The sequence below is a fragment of the Carlito syrichta genome, unplaced genomic scaffold, assembly GCF_000164805.1.
Source record: "Carlito syrichta isolate Samal-C Ts95f unplaced genomic scaffold, Tarsius_syrichta-2.0.1 Scaffold140752, whole genome shotgun sequence".
Lineage (NCBI taxonomy): Eukaryota > Metazoa > Chordata > Mammalia > Primates > Tarsiidae > Carlito > Carlito syrichta.
In genome coordinates, this window is record NW_007084848.1 from 54330 (window position 1) to 67635 (window position 13306).

At 40.4% G+C, this 13306-nt stretch overlaps 1 pseudogene; it reads left to right on the forward strand.

Moving 5' to 3' along the window:
* The first annotated feature begins 906 nt into the window (after window positions 1-906).
* Window positions 907-13306, forward strand: part of LOC103251348 — a 28952-nt pseudogene continuing 16552 nt past the window's right edge.

Here is a 13306-nt window from a genome sequence, read left to right on the forward strand (position 1 = left end):
TCCTTATAACTGTCTATAAATTCTTATCACAAAACCCAAAGAAACTTGAAGACAAGCTACGGGGACAGATACATATGGACTCAAGAGTTCACTGGTGCAACGGTAAAAATTGCCTAGACTCTTGTATCAAGCCCACTGGGGTAACTATAAATACATTTTACCAGACATCAAGGCATCAATGTGTCATAACAGTGGCTCTAATGGTTGAAAGGTACCTATAGAAACCTAGAAGAAATTTAGCTTATTCTTTAGTCTTTTTGCCTCAGTGTAACCATTAGCAAGCATTCAGACATTCTACTGCAGGACAAACAGCAGCCTATCCCATTCCCCCCTAGGCAAATATCCTTCAGATGCAAGACCAGGATAGTCCAACCATTCATGGTTTAGCATAATAATCTCTAGTAAACTTTTAGGTTCCTTGTCAAGACCGAAGATTAAAGATCACCCTTTGACTGACCAAAGTCATAAAAGTAATAACCACCCCACCTTTGGTCAAGGAATTTCTGAGTTGCAAATGTCTAAGTTTGTGAATTGCAAATGTCTAACAAGTCTCTTGCAGGAATCACACCCCTCCCCCAGGGTTAACCTAATCAGCCCTCTGTGAAATAGGAGACACAGATAAGCCCCACCATGGCAGCACATCTGTAGTTCCAGCTACTTGGAACACTGAGGTGAAAGAATCGCCTGAGCCCAGTAGGTCAAGGCTACGGTAGCCATGAGCTGTCCATCACCTGACATCATCAATATCTGTGCTTGCCTGCCCCTTTGTGATGATGTGGAAGCAGACCACCACCTAATCACCTAATGATCTTCCCCCATCAAGGGGAATGGTTAAAAGAATTCAACCACAAGCAACCGGGGCCATTGACATGCTAGAGTCTGGTGTGGCCATGTGCTCTTTGAGCCATGGCTGTTGCCATGCTTCCTGGCTTTGGTCCCCCTCCCCCACCCTGGGGAGGTAAATCTTCTCTCTTCTTTCTCTCTCTCTCTAATTTAAATAAACTTTTCTTTTTTAACCTTTTTGTGTGTCGCAATTCTTTGCAATTTACTCGGATCTCTGGGTTCCCAGTGCGGCACCTCCGGCTTGCTGGCTCGGGCGGTGCTATGCACCTCGCCTCTCAGCGCCTCTCCACCCTCACCCTGTCCGTCCGTACCCTAACAATGGCCTTTATTATAGTAGAATTAATTCTAATAGTCTACGCTTGTATACAGATACTAAAGGTACTTAGCAACTCTATGGTCTCTATCCTTTCATTCCCTCCTTTTACTCTATACAGAGACAGCTCTAAGACTCCAGGAGGAAGCAGCTACAGAAAACTGACTTTCACCCCTGTTCCAGGTACAAATAAGAATATTTTAAAATAATAAGAGAGGGAAATGAAGGGACATAACACGGACTTAATATACCCAATGAACAGCCATTTTAACATTACCTATATCTGATATCTTTCTAGAAGTTCACTTAACTTACCTTCTAATCATTAGCCAAGGACAGAACCAGTTTCTTGGAGGTAGCTATTGATAGTTGTTTTACAGCCCCCCTCCCCAGCTTGTTTTGTACTAATTAGCTTTTCTATTTCAAGTATTTGCCTCCACCCATAAGATCCAAATGAACCTAATCAGCCCTTTGTGACCTTCATGACACAGACCCTACCACCATGACAGCAATCATGTGACTAACCCACCCATCTGCCTGCTGTCCATCATCTGATATCAGTACCTGTGCTTACCTGTCCCCTTCATGATGACATGGAGTAGACCACCCCCAATCACCTTAATGACCTTCTCTCAACAAAGGGAAGGATTAAAAGGATTCAACCAGGAGCAGTCATTTGCTATTGCCTTGCTAGACTGGTGTGACCATGTGCTCTTTGAGCTATGGCCCCCTTCTCTACCTTGGGGAGGTGAATCTCTCTCCTCTCTCTCTCTCTCTCTCTCTCTCTCTCTCTCTCTCTCCTTTTACTTTCTAAATAAACTATATTTTCTAATCTAAAAAAGATAAAAAGTTAAAAAAAATAACTTCTCCAAGATCAAGCTAAATTTGGAGAGCAGAAATGGTTGAAATTCTGTTATTGTGATATTATGTTGTATGATGCCTTCAACCCTTTTGACACAGTGCCATAGTACCAAGTGGAAATTTTTTCTCATTTTAAGACTGCAAGTGTTTTAGGGAAGTCTTTCTGAACAATGAATTAGCCATCTGGCAGGAGAGAAGACAGAAAAAGCTTGAATCCTAGGTAATTCATAATCCAGGCAGGCAGTGAGATATTTCGACTCTCATTTTCTTTGTTTGTTGTCATTAACGTAGTATTTGTTAGGGCCTTCAATGGGTTGGATAATGTTTAACATCAAATGCAATGTCCTGAATCAATTTTAAAATATTTTTAATTTTTTTTTTGAGTTGGAGTCTCACTCTGTCACCCAGACTGGAGTGCAGTGGCCGCTTCCGGCCACTGCAGCCTCGATCTGCTGGTGCTCCGGCGGTCCTTCCCCCTCAGCCTTCCAAGTAGCTGGAATTACAGGCATGTGCTACCACGCCCGGCTAATTTTTTGATTGATTGTAGAGATGAGGGCTCACCAAGTTGCCCAGTTGGGTATCGAACCCGCGGGCTCAGACAATCCACTCACCTCAGCTTCCCAAAGCGTGGGATTACAGGCTGAGCCACTGAGCCTTCTTAAAATCTTATCAGTATGTCAATCCCACTTATTTAGGAGAAAGTATGAGGCTTTGTTTGGACACTATAAATAGATGCTAGGGAAATTTATCAACTGCTGGGGAAGAAGAGAGCATGATTCATTCTCTCTCTCTCTCTCTCTCTCTCTCTCTCTCTCTCTCTCTCACACACACACACACACACACACACACACATACACACACCTGGAAAAGACGAACTTTCCTGCCTAAATCTCCATAGAATGACTCCTACCTGGAAGCAGCACCAACTTTACAAGAATGTAATCAGTGGTGCTATGTGAGGGATCTGAGAAACACTTCTCTCTCGTTCAAAAACAACTTCTTCCCTGGGCACAAAATCTTCATAAACTTCTTAAACATAAACGTTGCAATTTTCAAGAAATAGCTTTAAAATGAACATGAAGCACTCTTGTAAGTGGCAGGATATTATGTATTAATCATGCCATTTTCCCTAAGTGCTTGGTACATTAAAGTGTTGTTAGTCACCCAAGTTTTAAGCTTGTTTCTGGATCTTCTTTTCTCTTCTATCCATATTTATCTCCTTACAGGTTCAGAGGAGAGGCAGGCCTAGAGTGGTAAATTTGGCCTTTATTGCCATTTAATGGTATTTAAAGCCATGGTACTAGATGGGCTTAGAGCAATGCCCTCCAGGAAACATTGGGCAAAGTCCAGAGACATTTTTGATTGTCAGAATTGGGACAGTTTCTGTTGGAATCTAGCAGGTAGAGGCCAGGGATGCTGCTCAATAGCCTACAATGCACAGACAACCTCCTTTCAACGAAGAATTATCTGACCCAAAAGATCAATAGAACTGATTTTGAGAAACCCTGACTTAAGCATATTTATTGTATTAGTTAATTTTATTTTTTTGCTGGCATACAACAAAAACATCTAAAAAGGTGGCTTAGACACAAGGCACTTATGTTTGTTTGTTTTTTTCTAGTAACAAGAAGTCCAGGGGTAGCCAGCTCAGGACTGATATTGCTTTAAAGGCAGTCATTAAACACCAGGACATAGAACTTCCTGCTCCCCATCTGTCACATTTGGTTACTATCCTCGTGGATACAAGGTGGCTATTGAACCTCTGGCCATTGTATGCAGGAATAATAGGGGGGAGCAAAAAGCAAATGAAAATCCAGCAGTGTCTGCCCTGTTTTGTCAGAAAAACAATAGTTTTCCCAGAATCCCTAATTGGTAGCATCCGGCTTTTTTCTCTCTTATTAGACACAATGGAGTTTTATAATCAGCCTTCAATAGAAAGGAATTCTGTGAAAGTTGAAGGGTCAAATAGGTATATTGCCCCTTTAACAATATTGAGTATTATGATAGATGTTCAAGGGCCACTATATAAGTGACAGTGGCGGGAAACTATGGGGGGGTAGGGAGGAGAAGGGAGGTGGGATTAACGGTAATCAATATCTGTCTGGGGACGGGGAGACACCCCTTATCAACAAGGGTACCTGAATGATACATATTTGTATACCTAACCCTTAACTGTACCCCACAATTTTAAAATAAAAAATATATTTATAAACAAAAAACAATATTGAGGTTCTATTTATACGGACAAATGTGGGCAGGCATACATTAGGTAGATAACCAGCAATATCTGTCTCACCTACACACTTGGAAATGAATTTTGGAAGGCTAAGTAAGGAATGTTCATTTATTTGATTAGAGGACTAGGTAAAAGTATCCTTACGTCAAATTTAAGAGCATGTGTTAATTGATTAATCATAGTATAAATTGGATGAATATAATAGTCTACTACAGAAGTACTGAGAAGCTGAATTTCAAGTATGTTAGCGTGATAGGTTAGATTGTGTCATGCTGGTAGTAAGTGAATCCCAAGTCACAGTGGCTTACATCTACAATGGTTAGCTCTCACTCATGCTACATGACCGATGACTGTTATATGTTATTGCTGCTTCTGTCTTCTTTGTTTTGTTTTGTTTTTTTGAGTCAGAGTCTCACTGTTGCGCAGGCTGGAGTGTAGTGGCACACTCATAGCCACTGCAGCCTCGACCTGCTGGGATCAGGCGATCCTTCTGCTTTAGCCCTCCAAGTAGCTGGAACCACAGGTGCGCACCACCATACTCGGCTATGCCTCTGTTTTCATTCTGGAACCCAGACTGATGGAGAAGCCATTGATAGTGAAGGAAATTAAAACACTTCATGCTGAAATATATTCTTTGACATATTTTGAGATGGCTGTTCAGAGGGTCTGCAAACAGAAGCAGCCCTGTAAAGCTATCCTGGTGGAGAAGATTTGTATCTGTAGAGAAAATCTGCATTGACGCAGTCAGGCTTTCTCTAGGCTTCCCTTGTCCAGATCTAGGATGGTCTAACTGAGAGTCTGACACTTTTAAAGGTAGGGAAGAAACATTCACCATCTATTCTCTCAGAGGCCTGCTACCTGGGAGGTTTCATCTACATAACAAGACCACCTTTGCTAGCCAGGCCTTCTTTTCTCCTTCTCCCTAACTTGTTTGTCATTATAATCTGATTTACCAGCATGCTCTGTTTTTTGTTTTCGGCCATGCTCTGAGCCCCCATTCTTTCTAAGTTTCTGTGCCCCATTCATGGGGAGTTGGTGTAATCACTCTGTGGTTTTCCCTGTGCATGTTAATAAATTTGTATACCTTTTCTTCTATTCATCAACCTTTTGTCAGTTAATTTTTCAACAAGCCTTCAGAGAGCAAAGAGGAAGTTCTCCCTTGTTCCCTACAATAACAAAATGACCACTGGCCATTAGGTATGGTAAAAAGAAAAGTCATGGTACATCACACAAGTCCCTTTAAAGCTTCTGTTTGAATGTGACTCAAGGTAATCTCCACCTACATTTTATACGCCAATGCAAGCCTTATGATCTCTCTAAAGTTCATTAGAGTGGGTATATATAAATCCTCCCAGTGAGAGGGGCATTGGAGGGAGGGAAACCAGATAAAACTGACTACAGTTAGATTTTCGCCTTGTTGCTTAATACTTTACAATGAATTACATTTATTCTGATTCATAGATTCCTCACTCCACCTCCCATAATGAAAATATTGGCAATGAGAATGTTGCAATTATTTAAAAGCCACATTCAGGAAAAACGAAAACCACAATGCACCACATTATTCATTCAATGAATATTTATTGATTCCCATCTACGTGCTAGGCACTTTGTTAGTTACAAGGAGTTCTTCAGCTACAGGAAGAGTCAGACACTATCACTTATACTGTGCTAGTGAAATGTCCAGTCAGTGCAGGGGCATATAACTCAGACTAGATGAGTCAAGGAAATATTCCCAAATGAGGTGACACTAAAAGGTGTTTGAAGGAAGAGTAAAGATTAGGGGAAAAAAGAAGGAAAAAACAGCAAACAATACTTAATGGAGAAACATTAGAGCTTCTTTATTGTGACTGGGCAAAAAAGAGACTAGCATGCCCACTATCACCATTTCTAATTAATATTGTATAGCGCAATGAGTCAAAATAAAGAAATCAAGATATGAGAATTCAAAATGGAGAAACACTGCTTTGCAATTATACAATCATTTGTAAATGTTATAATTGTGTGCATAAATAATCCAAAATAATCTACAATAAATTATTAGAATTTAGAAATGAATTTAGCAACATTTCTATACACAAAGTCAGTATATAAAATACATTGAATTTCTGTGTACCAGTAACAAACTCTCAAAAGAATAAAATGTTTTTTTAAAGTGATGCCATTTATAATAGGATAAAAGCATTAGGTATCTGGGAATAAATCTACCTAGAGATGCCCAAGAAATCCATAAAAAAAAAATAAAAACTTTATGGAGGCACTGAAAATGATTTAAAGAAATGGATAGATGTATCTTGTTTAAGTGGTGGAAGATTCAATATTATAATAATGTGATTTCTTCCCAAATTGATATAAAGATTCAATGCAATCTCAATAAAATCTCAAATGTTTTGGTTTTTTTTTTTCTGGGAACTTGCCTAACATTGTAAGTTTACATGGGAACGTAAAGGATCAAGAATAACCAAGCATCCTTGAAGGAGATCAGACTGAAATTTCCTACCCAGTCAATAGTCATTAGAGTCAAACAATAAAGTCAAGTGAGGTGAGGAAGCTAGATACATGCCTGTGGGACATGGCATTACTAAGGCTAAGGCCATCAGAAGTAACAATGAGATCACTTCATCGACCTGGTACAGATGAACTTAAAACAGAAATTGGCTAAAGAGAGTGATTTGAAAGTGGAGATAAGGAACACTAAAGTATTCTTTTTAAGAAGTATAGTTCTTTTTTTCTTTTTTGAGTTGGAGTCTCACTCTGTCACCCAGACTGGAGTTCAGTGGCCGCTCCCGGCCACCGCAGCCTCCACCTGCTGGGCTCCGGCTATCCTTCCGCCTCAGCCTTCCAAGTAGCTGGAACTACAGGTGCACGCTACCACGCCCAGCTAATTTTTTGATTTATTGTAGAGATGAGGTCTCGCTGCCCAGGTGGGTCTCGAACCCGCGGGCTCAGGCAATCCACTCACCTCAGCCTCCCAAAGGCGCGGGATTAGAGGCTGAGCCACCAAACCCGGTTAGAAGTATAGTTCTTAAAGGAAGGAAAGATGTTGCAGAGGATGAGTTGAGGAAGTTTTTGTTTTGCGTAGGCTGGAGTCATTTTAACATATATACTTGATTTAAAAAAAAAAAAGATTGTGTGGAGGAAGCCATTGATGGAAAAGAGAAAGAGGCAAGTATTAGGTAATATTTTTCAGGAAATGAAAATGTGGAGGATTCAGTATGTAAATATGAAATTGTTCTTCTATAGGAGAAGAAGGCTCATTTCTTCTGACAAACTAAGAATGAGTAGTGTTGCAGTAGGCAGTTGGTATGAGTTAAAAGTTGATGGAATTTCCACTTGATGGTCTTCATTTTGTCAGTGAAGTAGGAGAAGTAACTAATAAAAGGGAGAATGGAAAAGTAATGTATCTGGCCTTGGGAAGAGATGTTGGAACTTTTATACAGAAAAATGGGATAGGAAGAAGTTTAGAGAGAAATAAAGGCATTTTCTGAGTATCATGGGGAGCCCCACTGCATTAGATTTACAAACTGGGGCTTCATATTTAAGGATTCATGTCTATTGATAAATATTAACATAAGAATAGGGCTACCGATATGCCAGTCACTATTCTTAATATTATATCAATTCACAGCAACCCAATAGATATATACTATTTGTTAGGGTATGGATAGGGTGAGGGTGGCATGCTGGAGGGGTGAAGAGGCGAGGGGAGGCACAGCACCAGTAACCCAGAGATCTGAGTAAAGCAAAGAATTGCAACACACAAAGAGGTTAAGAAAGAAAAGTTTTGGCTGGGGTCGGTGGCTCAGCCTGTAATCCCAGTGCTTTGGAAGGCCGAGGTGAGTGAATTGCCTGAGCCTACAGGTTCGAAACCCACCTGGGCAACTTGGCGAGACCTCATCTCTACATCAAAAAGTACCCGGGCGTGGTAGCGCGCACCTGTAGTTCCAGCTACTTGGAAGACTGAGGCAGAAGGATCGCCGAAGCCCAGCAGGTCGAGGCTGCAGTGGATGGGAGTGGTCACTGCCCTCCAGTCTGGGTGACAGAGTGAGATTCCAACTCAAAAATAAATAAATAAAGAAAATAAAGAAAAGTTTATTTAAAGGTAAATTAGAGAGAAAGAAGGAAGAAAGAAGATTCACCTCCCCAAGGTGGGGGACGGGACCAAAGCCAGGAAGCATGGCGACAGCCATAGCTCAAAGAGCACATGGCTACACCACAGTCTAGCAAGGCAATGGCTGCTGGTTGCTTGTGGTTGAGTCCTTTTAACCATCCCCATAGATGGGGGAAAATCATTAAGGTGATTGGGTGGTGGTCTGCTTCCACGTCATCACAAAGGGGCAGACAAGCACAGGTACTGACGTCAGGTGATGGACAGCAGGCCGATGAGTGAGTTAGTCACTGATTGCTGCCCTGATGGAGTTTATTTGTGTCATGTAGGTCACAAAGGGCTGATTAACTTTGTGGGGGGGAGGTTTCCTGCAAGATACTTGTTAGACATTTGCAATTCACAAACTCAGACATTTGCAATTTACAAACTCCTTGACCAAAGGTGGGTGATCTTTGATCTTTGGTCTTGACAAGGAACCTAAAAGTTTACTAGAGATTATTATGCTAAACCATGAATTGAAAGGTTGCGCTGTCCTGGTCTTGCATCTGATGAAGATTTGCTGAGGAGGGATGGGATAGGCTGCTTGTTCTTCAGTAGTATGTCTGAACTCTTTCTAATGATTATGCTGAGGCAAAAAGACTAAACCCTTTCACTATTAGTATCCCTATTTTATTGAACAAAAAAATGTGACTTGCTCAAGATCACATAGGTAATAAGTGGTGGAGCTGGGATTTCATCCTAGGCAGCCTAGATTCTTAGATTCTGGTTCTCAAATTCTAAGTTATGCTGCAACTGTTTGGAATTTTGTTTTACAAACTCACCCTTTGGTGATCTCTGTAAATGCATTAATGGATTGTACAGATCTATTCTATATTGACAAGTAATGTCAGAGAATCTGGGATGTTCGTTTTTTCTTTGTTTGTCCATTCGTCTATTTCAAATAAATTAAGAATTTCATGCCCATAGAAAGAACAGCTCTTTGCTATCTAGACCAGTAAGCTTTTGTGTTTCTTTGTTTACCCTTGACCCATGGCTGAAATTTTAGAATTGAAACTGTAAGCTCACTGTGTCTGTGTGTCTATGTGTCTGGAATTCAGAAAGGTCTTTACCTCTTTTTGTTCGAGTGTACAGTGTTTTCCTATGTCTGGAGGATATTAATCAATTAGATTATAAAACATCTCAAATTTGAAAAACTCTGTTCTGAGCTCCTTGAACTCTCAGTCTATATTGGCTTTTAGATAGAAATAAGTGCATATAGAAACTGAATATTTCCCAAATTTCATAAAATAATGATACTTAATACTTTCAGTGTGCTAGAAAGTTTTAGAAAAACAAACTGAAAAATATTTTAAGAGTCCAGGTTCATATAATTTTGAAAAATAAAATGAATTGAAAATTCTTGATTTAATAAAAACAGTTATGTCTTCTCTAACTTCTCAGTGCTGAATACATTTTTATTCTACTTGCATATATTTTCCTAAGTATATACAAATCAAATAAGCTAACATTATTCCTACGTAATGTTTAAGATTATGGAAAATGTAAATTTGTGTTAATTACATTGGGTCATTATTCTACACTTGATCTTAGTCAAAAGACCAAGAAGTGATATTTTAAAGAATTTTGGCTGGTCTCAGTGGCTCAACCTGTAATCCCAGAACTTTGGGAGGCTGAGGCAAGTGGATTGCCTGAACCCACGGGTTAGAGACCTGCCCGGGCAACTTGGAGAACCCTCATCTCTACAAAAAAAAAAAAAAAAAAAAAAAATTAGCCAGGCATGGTATCATGTGCCTGTAGTTCCAGTTACTTGTAAGACTGAGGCAGAAGGATAGCTGGAGCCCAGCAGGTTGATGCTGGGGTGGCTGTGAGTGTGCCACTGCACTCTGGCCTGGGCGACAGAGTGAGATTCCAACTCAAAAAAAAAATTATTAATTTCAGCAGCAATTATGTTTAGTAGTATGTCAGCTTAAAGATAATTTCCAAGATTTTAATGTGGCTTAAAATTTTGGGATGATAACAGCAGGCATGGTGGCATGAGGAGTCTGAGACAGGAGACTGGCTTGTACATACACATTTAAGACAAACTTGGGCAGCATAGCAAGATCCTGTCTCCAAAAAAAAAGCGTTAAAAGTTATTTGGGGATGATAGTAAATTAAACTAATGAATCACCATTGGATGCCTAGGTCACATAATTACCAAGCATAATTTTATATTTATAAATTTTTGCTCTTGAAGAAACCATCAAGAGAGCAAGGGCGACAGTCCACAGAATGGGAAAAAATATTTGCCAACTGTATATCTGACAAAGGTCTAACATCTAGGATCTACAAGGACTTCAAACTTGCCCAAAGGAAAAAAACAAACAGCCCCATTAAAAAGTGGGCAAAAGCTGACCCGGTGGTTCAGCCTGTAATCCCAGCACTTTGGGAGGCTGAGCTGAGTTGATTGCCTGAGCCCGCGGGTTCGAGACCCACCTGGGCAACTTGGCAAGACCTCATCTCTACAATAAATCAAAAATTAGCTGGGCATGGTAGTGCGTGCCTATAGTTCCAGCTACTTGGAAGGCTGAGGTGGAAGGATCGCCGGAGTCCAGCAAGTCAAGGCTGTGGTGGCTGGGAGTGGGCACTGCACTCCAGTCTGGGTGACAGAGTGAAACTCCGACTCAAAAAAAAAAAAAGTGGACAAAAGACATGAATAGACACTTCTCAAAAGAAGACATGCGGGCAGCCCACAGACACATATGAAAAAGTGCTCAGCCTCACTCATCATCAGAGAAATGCAAATCCAAACCTCCTAACCCCAGCAAGGATGGCCATCATCAATAAAACAAAAAAGAACAGATGCTGGGGATGATGCAGAGAAAAAGGAAGGCTTCTACACTGCAGGTGGGAATGCAAACTAGTTCAACCTCCAAGGAAAACAGTATGGCAACTTCTAAAAGAATTAGAAATTGACCTTCCATATGACCCAGCAATCCCCTTAATGGGAATATATCTGGAGGAATGCAAATCATTCTGCCAGAAAGATACCTGAACACTCGTGTTTATTGCAGCACTATTCACGATAGCAAAAACATGGAACCAACCCTGCTGCCCATTGCAAGTGGACTGGATTTTTTAAATGTGGTGCAGACTGGGCTCAGTGGCTCAGCCTATAATCCCAGCACTTTGAGAGGTCGAGGTGAGTGGATTTCCTGAGCCCATTGGTTCAAGACCCACCTGGGCAACTTGGCAAAACCTCATCTCTACAATAAATCAAAAATTAGCCAGGTGTGGTAGTGCGTGCCTGTAGTTCCAGCTACTTGGAAGACTGAGGGGAAGGACTGCTGGAGCCCAGCAGGTCGAGGCTGCGGTGGCCGTGAGTGTGCCACTGCACTCCAGTCTAGGAGACAGAGTGAGACTCCAACTCAAAAAAAAAAAAAACCAAACAAAAAAGTGGTACATATACATGATGGAATATTATGCAGTCATAAAGAAGGACAAACATATGGACTTCGCAGCAACTTGGATGCATTTAGAATCTATGATACTCAGTGATCTATTGCAAAAACAAAAAACTGAATAACACATGTTCTCACTCATAAGTGGACCATAAACATTTACCATAATACTATAAGAAAGGGATTGGCAGTAGTGGGATACTGCCAGGATGGGAGGGGGCACATAACATCAAAAAGGGTACCTGATCTCAAACCAGGTGAAATGGCGACCAAAGGGAGGCCCAAACTTTATCTGTACGATGACCACTTGTATACCTAATCCTGAATTGTACTCCACAAATTTAAAATTTAAAAAAGCTTCCTTCATGCTAGGAGAGCCTGGAGCCCTATCTTCAAAGTTCTAAAAGAGAAACAATTTCAACCAAGAATAACCTACCCAGCCAAACTAAGCTTCATTAGTGAGGGAGAATTGAAATCTTTTCCAGATATCCAATCCCTAATAACCTACGCTGCCACCAAACCACCTCTACAAGAAACACTTAAGAAAGCACTGAACACAGAAGAAAAAGAGAAAAGAACAACAACATTCTTCGTAAGAGTACAGGCAAAAGATTAAAAACACACATGAACCAACTCCAAAACCCAAAGAAAGACAACAAACAAACAGGAACAACTCTGTAAGAACCTTATGACAGGGATCAACTCTTGCATTTCAATTATTAGCCTAACTGTGAACGGACAAAATGCACCACTGAAAAGACATAGAATGACAAAATGGATAAAATATCATCAGGCAACAATCTATTGTCTTCAAGAGACTCACCTCACTAGAAAGGACACCCACAGACTCAAAGTAAGAGGATGGGAAACAAACTTTCAGGCGAACGGAATCCAAAAGAAAGGAGGAGTAGCAATCTTAATTTCAGACAAAATACCCTTCATGCTATTAAAAATCAAAAAAGATACAGAAGGCCACTACATAATGATAAAAGGCTCAATCCATCAACAAGAAATATCTCTCCTAAACATATATGTACCCAACATAAGTGCGCCAACTTTCATAAAGCAACTTCTAGGAAAACTAAAGAAAGATATTGACTCTAACACCATCATAACTGGGGACTTTAATATCCCACTGACAACCCTAGACAGATAATCAGGACAAAAAATCAGCAAGGAGATCTGGAACCTCAATGTGACTTTGGACCAAATGGACTTAATTGATACCTACAGAACAGTCCATCCAAAGACCACAGAATACACATTCTACTCATCACCACATGGAACATATTCTAAGATCGACCACATACTCGGTCATAAATCAAGCATAAGCAAATTTAAAAGGACTGAAATTCTACCATGTACCTTCTCGGACCACAGTAGAATAAAACTAAACATTGACAACAACAAAGTCCCCCCAAAACCCACAAAGACATGGACACTAAATAGCATGTTGCTAAACAACTCCTGGGTCAATGATGAAATCAAAACAGAGATCAAAAGAA